Raw genomic sequence first — 16,554 nt, 5'->3', positions numbered from 1 at the left:
TTTGTCCCAAGTTGGTTTTGTGGCAAACTCCTATGGGCAAGTTCCCCTCAGGTGTCAAAAGTGAACCCCATAATTTGCCTGACTTGTGTACTATGGTCAGGGGAATTATGGCCAATAAGTGGTCTATAAAAATGTGCCAGTCCCCCTCTAAATGTCAGCATATGAATTGCAATTTAGTGGGCTACAGAGAGTGTGCCCCTCCTGTATTCACTGTGCTGTTCAGTGGCATTGGTGCTCAATTACTGTGAATTGCATTGTGGTGTGACTACGTACCACCCATTGCATTCAGGGTTTGGGTTCTATTGTTTTAGGTATTTTTTTTTTTGGGTGGGGTGGGGGGTGGGGTGGTGGTGGAGGCGAGCTTTATCTTCATATTGTTTTCATAGACTCTTTTTTTTTGGGGGGGTTAGCAGTATGAACATGTCAGCAGCACATCACCGCCCACCATTGTGGTCCAGTTTACCGCACAATTAATCATCACAGTACCAAGTGCATTAAAGCAGCACATCTTCAGTCCCCCTATTGCCATAACTGCTACTAACATTAGGCAATCCCCCTTTGCAGTGCCATGAAATGCTTTGCCAATGTTAAAAAGGGGTTTAACTTTATTTTATTTTAAAGTGTAAACATTCTGATAGCTGTTTTAAATTCTGACTGTTATTGCTAGTTAAACAAAGTCATATTTTGCTGCAAAAACTTGTTGTTTTTTTTCATGTCAAAATTAATCGAATAGGGATGCTGCTGCTTTATGTACGCCAAAGAGTAATGTAAAATGTAAAAAAAAATCATTACACATACAAATTATATGCCGTAATACAGTGTCACTGACGCTGTTCCCATGAAACGTAATGTAAAGATCCCTCCCGTATCTGTTAGGACTTATCTTATGTGATGCCTTTTGATCCAAACAGCTCCTTCCTTCCAGTCGTTTTCAGCAGTCCCTCCAGTGTTGGTGCCGGTCTCTGATCCAGCATAGACTGCTGTTTCTTCCTGTGTGCCACGGAGTCTGTTGGGCGTGCACACTCCCGACTGCTTGCATTCACTTCCAACGTGTCCCTCCTCTCCCCTGTGGTGGTATCCAATGCGCATGCACCCGCACAGCAATTTGTTTGGGAGAATATACAGGGGAGAGCGAAAAGAGAAAGCCAGGGGAGAGAGCGAGCAGAGGCATCCCGGTGAGAGAGCGAGAAAAGAAAGCCAGGGTAGAGAGCGAGAAGAGAAAGCCAGGGAGATAGCGAGCAGAGGCAGCCAGGTGAGAGAGCGAGAAAAGAAAGCCAGGGGAGAGAGCGAGAGGAGAAAGCCAGGGGAGAGAGTGAGCAGAGGCAGCCAGGTGAGAGAGCGAGAAAAGAAAGCCAGGGGAGAGAGCGAGAAGAGAAAGCCAGGGAGATAGCGAGCAGAGGCAGCCAGGTGAGAGAGCGAGCAGAGGCAGCCAGGTGAGAGAGCGAGAAAAGAAAGCCAGGGGAGAGAGCGAGAAGAGAAAGCCAGGGGAGAGAGCGAGGAGAGACAGCCAGGAGCATGTTATTTGAAAAATTGGTGTTGAGCTCAAAGTCGCATAAAATGCTAAGCTATCTCCCCACTGAAAGTTTTAAAAACTTTTTTTGTGTTGGTACATGTCTTCCAGGGCAGTGCCCAGCTCCGTCATTTGACAATACCTAGCCAATTAGTCTTGAAATGGGGTTTGCATTTAAGTTTGCAACTGGCAAACGTTTTGGCTCATTTGCTGAACGTACCCACAAATTGAACCTGAGAAAGTTTGCCCATCACTACTCTGTCAACTCAAACTGATATTCAGGACCAAAAGTACCTTTGTTTTCTCCCATGGTCTCCCACTTGTACTGTCTAAGATTAGCTTAGCAATTCTATTTTTTTTAAAAAGTTTATTGATCAAAATAACAAATTAACAGAAACATACAACAACAAGGACTGCACGCAGGCATCCTACAATTCAACAAGAAGAAGTGAGAGGTGCAGTACAATCAACAGAGTATCGTATGGGATGGTAAACCACTGAGCCCAAAAATCCACCAGTCCACCACAACCTAAAGTAATCGGAAACGGTCAAACCGTTGGATGTCTGGTATCGTAAAACGATAACATAATACTATGATAATCCTGCCATAAGCTGTACAGAGTTCATGCTTAGAGTAGGGTTCTGTGGCACAACGTAAATGCTGGTCGAAGAAGCTCTAAAAGTAAACCTAAGCACAGTAGGGAATGAAAAGTAGGGTAAGCCCAAAAGTAGGACTACTAGGCCAGAAAGCAGATAGGTAGGCATAAGTGCACAAGCAACAGCAGGCCTGCAAAATGGTGAACAGGTGAGCCACGAAGATCTCAGGATATAGAGGGTAAGGGAAGCTAGCAAAGAGAAGAGGAGCGCAGAGGAGGAAGGGGAGGGAAGGGGAAGGACAAAACCGACCACTCTTGTCTGAGTAGCAACCAAGGCACCAGGCTCCAATGTGAGGGCTATTGGCCGATGCAGGCACAGGGCATGAGACCCCCGCACAAGGAGCAACCCTAGGCACAGAGATCACAGGTCACTATCTGAAGGTATGAGTCAGTGGTGGTACAATGCGTCCATGCTCTACAGGTGTTGTGGCATTGCTCCTCCGTATTGTGGACAGTGGCAGTAAGATCCTCCAGACGGTAGATTTTGTTGACCTTAGAAACCCAGAGATGCAATGAGTGAGCATGGGTCGACTTCCACAGCGCCGGGATACATGCCTTTGCGATGCTGAGCAAATTAACAGATGGGTATGATTAGCAATTCTATTTTTGCCATTGTCATAAACATCATTCAGGCCATTGTCAAATGTCCCAACATTTCACATAACTGTCTAGGTCTCTTTCCAAACCTTTCATCGGGCATAATTCTTCTGATATAGATTTCTGTCTTCACAGTTGACATTTACAATTTACCACAATACTTCTATCTGTATTTTGCCATACAGACCCTTAAACCCTTTGCTGAGTTACGGACTGGATTTCTGCTGTTTCCTTGTCATTTCTCAGCTCTTCCACATTGCGAGGGTTGTCCGCTGGTGCAGCAAGTGCACACTTGCCTATAAGCTGGTCAGCAACACCTATGACTTCAAAAGGAGAAATACTTTCCAAAACACCGTTACAGGAAACATCCAATCTTGTCCACCCTTGTTCAGTACAGCATGTAACACATTGTTCCAATTATTGGTACTTACACATTCGGGCCAACACTTTTTTCTGAACTCTGTTTCAGGTTTCTCAGGAAGGACAGTTTGGAGTTCTGCAGTAATATAGGTCAGTGTTTTATTGCTCCTAGTAAATAAAAGAAAAAAACAGTATCCAGGTCCAGGAAGGAAAAAAAATCAGATTCAGCAATTTGTTAATTGTTGGACAATGTCTATGGTCTGAAATGCCCTTGTAGCTATGTGAGATACACAATACGACCAATGTGCATCAGGTTCCATGAACATAGAGGGTAATTGAGCAAACAGCTGCAACCACAGCGTACCATGTCGTTTCCTAACCCACCTAACCCACCATTGCAAAAATACAGTGGACCTCATATTATTTGGCATGGATGTCATCCCATCCAATGTTCCTAACAAGGAATATTTTCCAAGCATTGTCAGCGTGAGACATATTCGATTTTTATTTTGGACAGTATGACTCCTAAAAGCCCTCGCCAAACAACCGAAAATAAGCAGCATTATTTAACAATTATTTAAACCGTAAACCGTTTACCTTTGTCTAGATATTTAGGTATTCTCCAGTTTATTCTTTTACTATCTTTATTTTTTTTTTTTTAGAAAAACAGTTTACATGGGTGTTTTTATTATTTATATTTTTGTATAGCATCATAGTACATGTTTACAGTAGCAAAGTGTCTTTAAAGGAAACAAAGTATCCCTTTTTAGCTGATGTACAGTATATTTGTATTAGACAAGTGTTACTCCATTGCCATCTGCAGGCCATTTAGAGTCATTATCGCTCAAAATAGAACCTATGGGCTTTTTTGAACTTGCTGTTTGATAATAAATATAATCTCATAGTTACATAGTATTTGAGGTTGAATAAAGACATATGTCCATCAAGTCCAACCTATTGTGTGTGTGTGTGTGTGTGTATGTATAGGTCCTCATTTATATATAATATTTCCTATATATCCAATGTATTTATTCCCACATATTTTTGCACAGTTTATTCTAAACGAAAATGTTTTATTCTGATAGAGGTCTGGTGTAATTAATATAATTAATGATCTCTTTTATTAGCTTCTATCTGTTACTGTCTAGAAATTAAAATTGAGAGGTTAATTTAACAGACTGCATATTTCCCTATATAATGAACTTTATTGTACTCATAGAGATAGGCTTAAGAGAGGAACCTGCCCCAAAATATGTTGCCATAGTAACCAGGTAATTAGGCAGAGACACAGCATCAGTCTCCAGCTGCTGCTACTATGGAGCTCTAGCATGGAGTGCAGAGGAGGTACGGGAGTATTAAACTATTTGACCCTCGGCTAACATGCATACAGGAGGCTGGAAAGGGACCATCTGATTGCAATGCCTCAAGACCGAATCCTTCCTCATGGAGGGTGGCTACTTTTGTTCCCCATGGTCCCTGTGTTTTTTTCTCCAAAATATATTTTTATTAGTTTTCATCATTTCCACAGATCACAATAAAACAATTCATTTAAACTAGCAAATAAAATAATACATACAAAATCCCATTCATATCATTACATCCACACGATAACATCCCACGTCCCTATATCCTTTCGTCCTCACCCTCCCCCCTCCTCCCCCCCAAAAAAGAAAAAAACTTCAAAAAGCCCTATTCAATGGAGGTATATAAATAAATCTAATCATTAGACATGTTCGTTTTGTTCCGAAACAAAATTCGGACGAAATTTCGGAAATTTGGACATTCGGATGTATACGAATTCTGAATTACAGCTATAACAAATGCAAACAAATCCGAATTTCCGTTTCTGAAATTCGTTAGCGGTAGTCTGGACAAAATTTCGTTTGTTGGACCACGGTTCGTTGCAGCAAAATGTCATTTGAGGAAAAAAATGTTTTTTCCCCTCGAATGTCACTTTGCTGCAACGAACGACCGACCAAAATGAAAACTAAACGATCGTCAGTACAGACTACCGCTAACAAATTTCGTCCGAATTCCGAAACAAATTGATTTTCAAACCCGGAAGACGAAATAACGCAAAATCCGAATCGAAACGAAACAAATTTTTGGCTGGTGCACATGTCTACTAATCATTAAGAATTTACTTGACGGATCAGAATCTTAATACTTTCTTCTTTACCGGTGTCCCCTATAGATATCTAAGGATTTCTGGTGAGCCGAGATAATCCCTCCATGGGCTCCACCTCTCCAAAAACGGCATATGTCTATCATGTAAGCTGGCTGTGAGCTCTTCAAGTCGCATAACGTTGTTTAGTTCCACTACCCATTCTGAGACCTGGTTGATGCTAGTTGACTTCCAATGCCTTGGTATTACTGCCCTTGCAGCTGCCAGTATCAAACCCAATAGTCCTTTTCTCAATACTGAAATTGGACCATGGTGAGCTGACAACAAAGCAACCTCAGGTGTCTCTAATCTATATAGCCGAGTTAGCTGTTGTGCAATCTCCAAGATCGATTTCCAGTACGTTCTTATCAACTGGCAAGACCACCATATATGCAATATCGTCCCCTCTTCCCTAGTACACCTCCAAGACAGCTTGGAATTTTTAGGGTTCATCTTATATAGATTTAATGGACATCTATATCATCTCGTTAATACTTTAAAGTTTCTCTCCTGAATCAAGACGGAGATGCTTGATTTAAAAGTTAAAAAAAAAATCTTATTCCATTCCTCATCTGTGATTACATGTCTCAGTTCTCGTTCGGTTCCTGTGTTTTTTGTAAAGTGGCCACTGCTCCAAGCTCACTAATGTGATGGACTACAATCTCACGTTTAGTTTACCCATTTAAATTGAGATTGTAGTACATCAAGGGAACAAGCTTGGTGCGGTGGCTACTTTACAAAACGCACAAGGAACATGGGGGAAAAAAATTCACAGATGGGATCCGGGGCAACCAGTAAGACATATAAGGCAAGTCGCCCAGGTGCCTGAAACTAGAAATGCCACTAGGTGAGCAGCCACGAACACCAGTGTACCTTAAAACATTTTGTTGAGGCAATATAATTCAAATGATGGTTTGTTTATAATACAAGGAGTGAGTGGAAATGAAGACTAGCTTTCTCCGATGTTGGGTTCGAGCACCAGTTTGTTTAGGCTTCAGTCAGATTACTAACCTTCCTTTTTTAAAGTCTCACGCCGTCACTGTTGGTCTGGAGTGGATGCCATTCGGTTTAGACAAGGCCTGGACACCAGAATTAACATGTCTACTACAATACTTGTATGGATGATGCGGTAATAACACTGTAAATGGATTTTAAAAGGGAAAATCCACAGTATGTAACCAGGTGAATATTCTACACATCACTACTACCACAGTGGCATATCTATCACAGCAAGATCTACACTTTTCTCTCCTCTAGGCCAAGCAAATTAATAGAGGCTTACAATATTATGACACTAGCGTGACCATGATCATAATTACAGGTTTAATTAAAATAAAAGTAACGTAGTCACAACTAGATACATTCAGTACTCTACTGACTCAGTCAGAATCATGTCCTCAGCACAATCAGTACTGCATTGACACCATACCTCTCAACTGTCCCTCTGTTGAAACCAAATCCCTCTGTTCCTCATTCCTCCTCATTTGGCCCTCTTTTTGGTCTGATGTACAGATATTTATGAAAATGTTCTATTTAACTACAGTGTTATTCTGCAGTAAAACCTTTATCCTATCTGTTAATTATCTTGTTTTGGAAAATCTGGTATAAAGGAAAAGCAAACAATCATTTTTAGTTTAAATTCTTAATGGTCGGCATAAATGGGGATGTGCCTCTATTGCCTAAATACATTTTACTGGAAGGTGCCACTTTTTTCTCAGAAAGTTGACACAGCCGGAAACAAATCCATAGACACAGTAAAGGATCATGTCGAGGGGCGTTCTAGTTAAATGCTGCGTTTTCCATTTGAACACAAGCAGCTGCCTTCAAATGGAAAACAGAGTTTGACAAGAAAAGGCTGTTTGACCTGTTTTGCCTGCAGTTCAAGCGCATCTTAATAGGATGCACAAATCTTAATAGAAAAGCAGTACAAAACAGGTAAAATACTGCTTCTGAATTTTCATGTGTACTGCTCAATACAGTCAATGGGAGTTTGCTGACCTGCAGTTGAGGTACATTCCAAATGGTCATTGGCACTAATGCACATACTGGCGTTGGGGAGCAATAGTTGGAAAAAATGTGCGTGTCTGATTTTGTCTGCATTGTCGAGAAAATAACAGACATTAATGCACGTTTACTAACACACTGCAATGAAGCATATAGACCTAATGAGCACTAAGTTCCAGTGATGATGTGGCTTTTGTAATCTTTTATAATGTTTTAGCATAAAATATGTTTTTAGAAAGGCATTAAAACCATGGGGAGAGGCAAGGTAGCACTGTGGCTGAGCTACAGTCAAACATCTGTATATGATGAGCCTTGTGTTATTGACCTAAAAGGCTTATTCCGTAACATGGAGGATATATTCAAATGTTTAACATGACCATCTAGACAGCAATGAAAAAGTTTCAGTAATATGGCACTCAGCTCATCAAAGATACAGTACATAAGCATGGTGCGGCTGCAGTGTTATGTTCTCACTGCCTTTACTTCTTATGAGCATAGCACCATATTCCGGTGTATGACACAAAGACACCTGCTTGTAGCCCTCTGTAAGCCCAAACAGAGGCTAACTTCCTAGTGTGCTTTCTCAAATGTATGCATTGGTTATATGATGATTGAAACAACATCCTAATGTTTGCTTGCCAAACCAGAAGTGGCATTATTGCTTTAGTTTTTGTGCCATGTACCCTGTACGCAATGGGAATGTGTGTATCTATTGTGTTCTACATGTTCTATGCTCTGTATGCTGTTATATGAACATATTTTGTGCTGTATATCTCATTCTAGAGTCAGGGGCTGCAATGAAACTCAATAGTGCCATAATGGACCAAAGGATCTAGACCCCTAGTGCCCAGCCTGAAGTATGAGAGCCACATGCAGTCCTTGCTGTGTGGCAGTTTACAGACCCCAGAAGTCAGTAATAGCAGCATTAATTTAAAAAGAAGTTGTAATGTCAGTGATTTCTCGCATTCTCATGTAGCATGTCCCCAGTCCTGTGTCTTCAGTCTCCGACCATCCTGTTACATGTCCACAGTCTCTGACCATCTCCACTATTATGTTTGAAGTCTCTGACAGCTTTCTGTCATATACTGAATATTATGTGTGGCCTTTTGATGTAGTCAGGGGCCATAGTGGAGGCCCCTATACTCCATAAATTGAAAATTCTAACAGTAACTTTGGTGTTTGTTGGGGAAGCTCATCCATTCCAAAACTGAATGTTAAAACCAAACCAAGTTTTGAGCGAAATTCTATGTTCATTCGTACATTCAAAGCATCTGATGGCATTATCGAATGTTCTGGTGAAATTTTTCGAATGAACGTTGGCAGGGAAATCCACCAGTGTAGACCCGGCTTAATTTGATTAATTTAGTGAACTGTTGATTGATCAAGACCTCCCATCTTGGGGACCAGACTGCCTTTAAATATCAACATTGTGTGGGGGGCGTGGCTAGCAGCCGAGGCGAAAGGTTGCAGGGTAGCAGAGCTCCGGCACAGTGTAATCCCTAAGGCTGGATTTTAAGCACAGAGGACTCATACTCTGCTACCCCTGACTGATCCTGACCCCAGTATCACTCCACAATGGCGGGGAAGCGCAAAACCAAGCGGGGACCTCCTCGCGTGTCTCCGAGGGCCGGCACGAACGGGCGTCACATGCGGCTACCCCTCTTAACAGGCGCTCGGGACCCTCTCCGGTCCCCAGTCCGGCCAAATCCAAGCCCAGAAGGGACACAAGAGGCCCACATGAAGGGCCAGAGGAGGCAGATGAAGGGGTAACCCTGACGTGCTGGCAGACAGAGAGCTGAACACTGCCATTGAGGATTATCCTACGGCTGATCGCCCTCTGCTGGACACTACACTGAAAGGCATGCTTGTCTCTCTGAGGAGTTCCCTGCATAGGGATATGCTCTCAGCTATTCACCAGCTGAAGGGGGATATTAATGCATTGGGTCAGCCACATTGAGGATAAGATGGGGGAATATGCTGAAGCCCATAATGCCCACAAAGATAATGATTCCGCTATGAGAGCGCTCTCTGTGAAACTAGCAGATCTTGAGGACAGGTCGAGGCGCAATAATGTTAAATTATGGGGGGGTCCCGGAGAACATACCCCCTCCAGAATTACGGGCCTATGTGCAAACCTTGCTCAAGTCCTTGCTACCACCCTTGCAGGAGTTTGAATATATAGTAGATAGGGCCCACCGGCTCCCAAAACAGACCTTCCTGCCGGACCACTTACCAAGGGACGTTCATTACTACCACGTTAAAGAGCAACTACTTACCCTTGCCCGTACAACATCGCCCCTACCTGACCCGTACTCGCAACTCTCTGTGTATGGGGACCTCTTGCAGGCCACGATCTTGGCGCGAAAAAGGCTCCTACCTATTACTAAATCCCTTCGGAATAACAGGGTGAATTATCGCTGGGGATTCCCCACCAAGCTTATTATTACACACGACGGGAAATCTCATGTGATCTCGGATGTTGATTCGGGTCTTACCCTGCTGAAGTCGTGGGGCTTAATCCCGGATTCTGCAGATTGATGGTCTCCAGCGGCTGATCTTCCTTCAACTGTCCTCTGTGCTCACCAGATAGCAATACTCACCCTTGGGATACCCCGTGCCGAACTTATGGCTCTCCTAGCCTCACACTTGAAGGCACAGCTCATCTGGCTGCTTCTATGGCCCTATGGGCTTTGTTCTTATCTCCATATGATATAATTAACGCTCGTTGGCGTTACAGTTTTTTTTTTAAATTCTTTGTTATTGTTTTCTCTTTTTGTTTGGTTTTTGCTATTCTACGCTCCAGCATCCAGGATGACACTACTGCTCTATGGGGACTCGCCTCTCTCCGCACTTCTCGATGGAAGACTGTGCTACATATGCCTCGCTTTCCCAGGTTTCCACATGTCCGAGGGACTGTCTCAGGTACGATAACTGTCATTAACTCTATCTACCAATGTGCCTCCACTCTACAACAACATGAGTGTTAAAATTCTTTCCCTGAATACAAAGGGACTTAATAGCCCGTTCAAGAGGAACCGCCTATGGGCAGAAGCTTCCACGCACTCCTGCGATATCATATGTGCACAAGAGACCCACTTCAAAGAGGGTTCTCCACCTCCTTTTCGCAATAACCACTTCCCCCATATTTTTTTCTCAAATGCTCCAACTAAAAAGCGCAGAGAACTTATAGCTGTAAAAGATACCGTGACTTTTAAACTACTAGACTCGCTTGTGGATGACCTTGGTCGTTATGTGGTTTTGATATGTGAACTTAATTCAATATGCTACACGCTGATTAATGTTTATGTACCTAATACGAAACAAATTGTTTTTTTTAAGTCTATGGTTAAATTACGTAAAGTCCAGAAGGGCTCTGTACTTTGGTGCGGGGACTTTAACTTGACCCCGGACAGCCTGATTGACACCACTAAATCCTCCGCTCCACGCAAAAAATCAATCTCGAAATGGCTCCTTAGGGAAAATGTATACGATATCTGGCGCTGTGTGCACCCCAGCGAGAGGGACTATACATTTTATTCTACCCCACATAAATTCTACTCCAGAATTGACCTATTTTTGTCAGACCAGTGGTTGCTTCAAAAAATTAGTGAAATCTCCATTCATAACATATCCTGGTCAGATCACGCCCCTATTACCATGACCATTGAACAGTCGACACAGGTTAAGTCCTCCCCCCTCAAGCAGGGGGTGTTACCTCTACTCGGGGACCACGGGCACGGCGCAGGGCACGGGTTCCCCTTCAGCTCGGTAGAACACCTAGTGCCCGAGGTGCGCATGCGCGAGTCACGCGGCGTGTGCGCATGCGCAGTACGCAGGCTGCGCGCGCATCCCCGGGAGCATAGCGTTCCTGCGTCATCTGGCTATCAGGTGTGAGCCTTGCTGGGGGAGGTTCCCAGTACACACCTTCCATCTTCCTCGCCTGCCATTGGTTCCCGGGGAGGGAAGCCTCCTGGAGTACATTATTTCCGCACCCTCCCCATCCCTATCACCAACAACTTCTTTACCCGCCTCCAATCTGTAGTTAACGTGGCTGAGAAGAGACTCCTGCAAATTATGGTATGGGCTGGAGAGCTCCATGGTGCCGGGAGGAGACCTACTGGCATGGCTAGTGGCTACAACTATGAAACCCAGCCTTCGTTTACTGGCTCACCCCACCTTACATGCCACATTTCAAGTGTGGTGCTCAGTCCTTAACAGTGCCGCTAGCTCACAATCTTCCCGGGTAGACATACCTTTGAAAGCTTATGAATTACTAATACCATATCTCAACCTCGGTTCCTGGGCACAAAGGGGCTACCTTACTTTACCGCCACCTGGAAATATGCTTTCCTTTATGGACACCTATAGATTAGCCCAAATTAAGCATTTTCATGCCTTGGAACAATTTCGTGTGATACAAATCCCTACAGAGATTTGGCAGCTTTTAAGTTTCTCTGCAGCTCAAATGGGAGGAGGCCTGGTCCTCGGCCTGCAAGGCAAACGTCACCAGTTCCAAGTGTGTCACCCACTGGGAGATCTCTCTCAAAATAATGTTAAGGTGGTATTTTACCCCTTATCGTCTATCTAAGATCTACCCGACGCACTCCCCCCTTTGTTGGAGAGATTGCGGCTCTGTGGGCAACATCATACATGTATTTTGGACCTGTAAAAGTATTAAAAGCTATTGGGGTATGATTTTCCGCTATCTTGCCTCCTTTACCGGCATCTTGGTCTCTCCGTCCCCCCAAATGGCTCTACTGAGCATAGGCGTTGATATTTATCCTCATAACCTTAGGACGGTGGTCCTGCAATTCCTTTTCACGGCCCGTCAGCTTATAGCCTCCAGCTGGAAACAGCCTTACGCACCTACCTTGCAAGAAACCATAGCACGGGTACAACTGAACTGCCAACATGAAAGGTTAATAGCTTTTAGGCTAAATACCCATTCAAAATTCTGTTCTAAATGGAAAGACTGGATCTCATATACACGTCCCTGAATAACCCATCATATGCCCTTTATCCATAGGGTATGTAGTTATATTGGTTACCCTCATTACTGGTACCCTTGGATCCTGGTTTTAGCTGGAATAATTTAGTTTTCGTTTGTTTTTTTTATTGTGTTTTATTGTTTTTCTATACCTACCGACTATACACTATAGTTTACTTTGCATATGTTATCTTCAACTTCAATGCACAGGCAAATACTTGCTACTTGATGGAATGTTAAAACGATCTCACCGAACAGGTTTACTGTTAAGTCTGATGGATAAGATATGTGTTAATGTATCTGCTTGTTGATTCTATGAGTGTAAAATGCAATGCTTTATATGCACTGAAACTAAATAAAAAAAACTTAAAGTTAAAAAAAAATATCAACATTGCGTAAATTAAACATGCGGGGGAGTAGTGAATATGGAGATTATTCCACAACTGTTTTAATTTTTTTTTGTGCCTTATTTATCCACAGTACTGTGTAAGCAAGAAAGTCGATCTTGGATAGCAGAATTTTTTTAATGTCATTTATATTTGGCTTGACTTTTTAAAAATATAAATAAATTAAGATTAAAGTCCAACACTCAGCTATACTATTAGTTTCTTTCTTTTGGTATCACATAACACACACAGACCTCCTCTTGGTGAAGCTTGATGATTGTATCCGGTTGCTTGGACACTGCATTGTTATGTCAATGACAAGGATTCTGAGGGATCAGCCTGTGGCAAGGGAGGGGAGAGCAGCTAATACTAATGAACTGCAAACTTATTCCATTGCACACTGTCTATCAGACGGCATTCTAATGATTAACAAAGTACCAGCTTCTCGTGGTAATTATCAGGAAAATGTATCTGGATACTTGCTTCTAAATAGAGGATAACAAGATTGGTCAGGATTTCACTGCTGTTTTACATATTGCAGACCAGGTAATACTTGAAGCAAAAACATCTATTCAACATCATTTTGTTGTTATTTTGTTCAGGACTCTGAACACCATGTCAGCTTATCACTGGGAAGCAAGGCGCAGACAGCATGTACTGGACAGGAGAAGAGCTGATGTTGAAAAGGTAGTGAGTGATCCGTCTAAATTGTAGTTTGTCATTTTTAGGTCATTTCATGTTTTTGTGTTGATATAATCAGATATACCAGTTAATGATATGGTAAAAATAGAGTAGAGCTGGCCATACTCCATTAGAATTTCGTTTTAAAATGTTTGTTTTCTGAACATTTGTTCGAACGCAGTGACAAGACAGATTAAAGGACCAGGGTAGAACATGTTTCTTATCTGAAAAAACATAATTTTAACTGTGAATGTGATTTTTGTTCAGGAAATATGTAGACATTGTCATATACAGAAACCTGTTTAATACATTTGGGATTCCATTCAAGTAGCAGTCTGGATGACATTTTTATTGGCTTTCAAACTAAATTATCCGACTCAATGATGGTAAGATCAAATGCTCTGAGGAATGATTTCAAATGAACGTTCAAATCAAATTCGAACAAAGCATGGCCAGCTTAAGACACTTGTGGGCAAAGACCTTATTTTTCCCCCAATCTAATTTTATTAGTAAAGTGGGATATTTATATTCCTAATTTGTGAATGAGACCCAATGTAAGGGCAATGTGAGTGTTAAAATAGGCCCTTCAGTTTGTCTTCATTTTATTAATGTCCAGTATATTTTAAAGGATACTACTGTAGATACTTTCATAGAAAGTGTTAACATTGTCCCCAACCCTTGTCAGCGCTTTCAGTTCTTAATTGTATGGTATTCATGTCCAATAGACAAAATGTACTCATAGATCCCAACTAATGGCAATAGTGTTTGTGCTCTACAAGCATGATTTTGAACCCACAAGGTGGCTACTGCAATGCTGGCCTGACCCCTTTCACACGAGAGTTCAGTCAAGGTTCTCTGATCCAAAAAAACGAATGAAAACTGAATCAGTGTGCACATCTGTTGTCAGTTCAGTTTACATCCGTTGTAAACATGTACGTAGTTTGGTTAATTCCCATGATTCTTTGCTTTCCCCCAGCATGCATTGAGCTTGCAATGCTGTATTACAACGTCAGTCCCAAATAACGGACGTAACCTGAACTGATGTAAACTAATCATCAGTTTACATTAGTTACATAGTTATTCAGGTTGAAAAAAGACATAAGTCCATAGAGTTCAACTTGTAGAGATAAGAGGAAAAAAAAGGAAGAAAAGCCTAAAACAGAATGCTATGCCCACTGTAAAGCACGGTTCAATTGGCTCCAACAGGGCAAAAAAAATTCCTTTCTGATCCCATAAGACAATCATATATTCCCTGGATCAACCATCTCTGATGCTTAATACACCTATAAGAACTCAATATCCAGTAATATTCTGTGCATTTAGGAATACATCCAGATTTATTTTTAAACAGTTAACTGAGCTAGCTGTGCCAGTCCTGGAAAATGAGGACTGGCACAGTACAGGTTTGTATGCTGACGGGGGGGGTTACACAAGTCAGAAGTTTGGTCACAACTAGGGATGCACCGATATATCGGCCGTCGAAACATAACGGCCGAAAATGGCACTTTTGTCATAATGCAGGAAGTGCCATTTTATGGCCGAAATAGCGGTGCATCCGTTCTTTCTCTCCTCCCCTGCAGGAGGAGAGTGCTGTCACAGGAGGCTGAGCTATGCTCGCTCAGCCTCCTGTGACAGCCGATCCAGGATGGAGAGCGGGTACAAGCAGTCAGTGATCGCTGAGTGTTTGTAAATAATTGAGGACATAGTATGGTTATTGTGTCCTCAATTATTAATGAATGGGAAAGTATTCTACATCACTTCCTGTTCATGCATGATTGTGGATGTACTAAACACACTATATCCAAATGTTATGAATGAACAGGAACACTCAGTACAGGGCATTCCTGATCATTTATAACAGGGGCTGAAGAAAAAGAGATTGAGGACTATTTGTCCTCAATCTCTTTTTCTATTTTAAAAGGGAAATATCAGGGGTCTGTTTAGACCTCTAATATTCCCCGAAGCCCCTAAAAGTAAAGTAAAAAATATTTAATAAAAATGAATAAAAATAAAATATAAAACATTAAAAAGTTTATAAAAATAAATAAAAATAAAATATTTGAAAAAATTTGAAAAATTTAGAATAAAAAACATTTTCGGTTTCGGCCTGACATTTTTTCTCATTTCGGTTTCGTTTCAGTTTTGACATTTTCATTTCGGAGCACCTCTAGTTACAACCCTTCTATCCATCTATCCTGAACCCTAGTGGACATACTTTGCCTTATTACTTTTGTTGCATGCAATATATTTTATATACGTGTCCACTATATCTCTTCTATTAGATAATCAAAACATTAAATTCATGCTTTTTACAGACAAATATTACTGTTCAGCCTCCTGGTCCTACCTCCAAGCAGATGAAGAACACCAAGGAAATCTCTAAGACCATGCCAGGTATGGAGAACATGCATCCTTGACCACATAAGAGCTGGGTTGACACCAATGTTATGATATATGATATATCAGACATGACACGTTTCAGACAATTTTTAGGATTTTTTTTTTTTTTTACAGACAAGGGCTGTAAACATTGTTTCCAAGGAACATACAATCCATTATCAACCTGTGAGGATGAGTATTCTGCAAAAACGAAAAATCGTTACAATGTAAGTAGTACTGCATATGTGCAACATGTAAGGTTATGAGATATAACCTATACGATCTTAGAGTAAATGGACATTGGCCAATCTAATCTTTTACAGTTAGTTAAAGCTAAACTCCTGCTATAATGATTTATATATATTTACACTGTTCCAGCTTGGAACAATGTAAGTATATACAAACTATGCTATGGCAGTGTTTTAGAGTGATCTGTTGGGTCCAGCTACAGCAGCTGTACCTTTTACTATGTTAAGTTTGCATAGAAATGGTCAGCTCTTGGGCCTAAAACAGCAAGGTACTTTGATTCAGCTCTTTGTGAGTTGGATTGCAAAGAACTCCTTTCCCTGTCCTAAAGGAGAACTATGGGGTCAGTGTTTTTCCCCATAGTTCTCCTTAGGGTAACGGGAGGACACAAACTAGCGTCCTCCCGTTACCCTAAGCTCAGTATACTGCGAGCTACAGCTCGCAGTATACTGAGACGCCGCAGCCGGAGCGGATCCCGACGTAGATGACGGGATCCGCCCAGCTGCGTGAGTGACAGCTGGCTCTGCCTATCTAGAGGCAGAGCCAGCTGTACCCGCCCCGTCCGTTCCGCCAGTCAGCGCTGG

The 16,554-nt window shown here is 41.9% G+C and overlaps 1 long non-coding RNA gene across 1 annotated transcript; it reads right to left on the bottom strand.

Moving 5' to 3' along the window:
• Window positions 1–9,947: 9,947 nt before the first annotated feature.
• LOC108793689 lies at window positions 9,948–15,740 on the bottom strand. The gene is made up of 3 exons (XR_001941657.1): window positions 15,659–15,740; window positions 14,506–14,511; window positions 9,948–9,958 (listed from the first exon to the last, which is right to left on the bottom strand). It is a non-coding gene; the product is annotated as an uncharacterized LOC108793689 (long non-coding RNA).
• Window positions 15,741–16,554: the final 814 nt, after the last annotated feature.

This window comes from Nanorana parkeri, unplaced genomic scaffold (genome assembly GCF_000935625.1).
Source record: "Nanorana parkeri isolate BGI_ZX_2015 unplaced genomic scaffold, ASM93562v1 scaffold773, whole genome shotgun sequence".
Classification (NCBI taxonomy): Eukaryota; Metazoa; Chordata; class Amphibia; order Anura; family Dicroglossidae; genus Nanorana; species Nanorana parkeri.
Note: the sequence above shows the minus strand (reverse complement) of the source record. Positions and strands in the feature narration are given on the sequence as shown.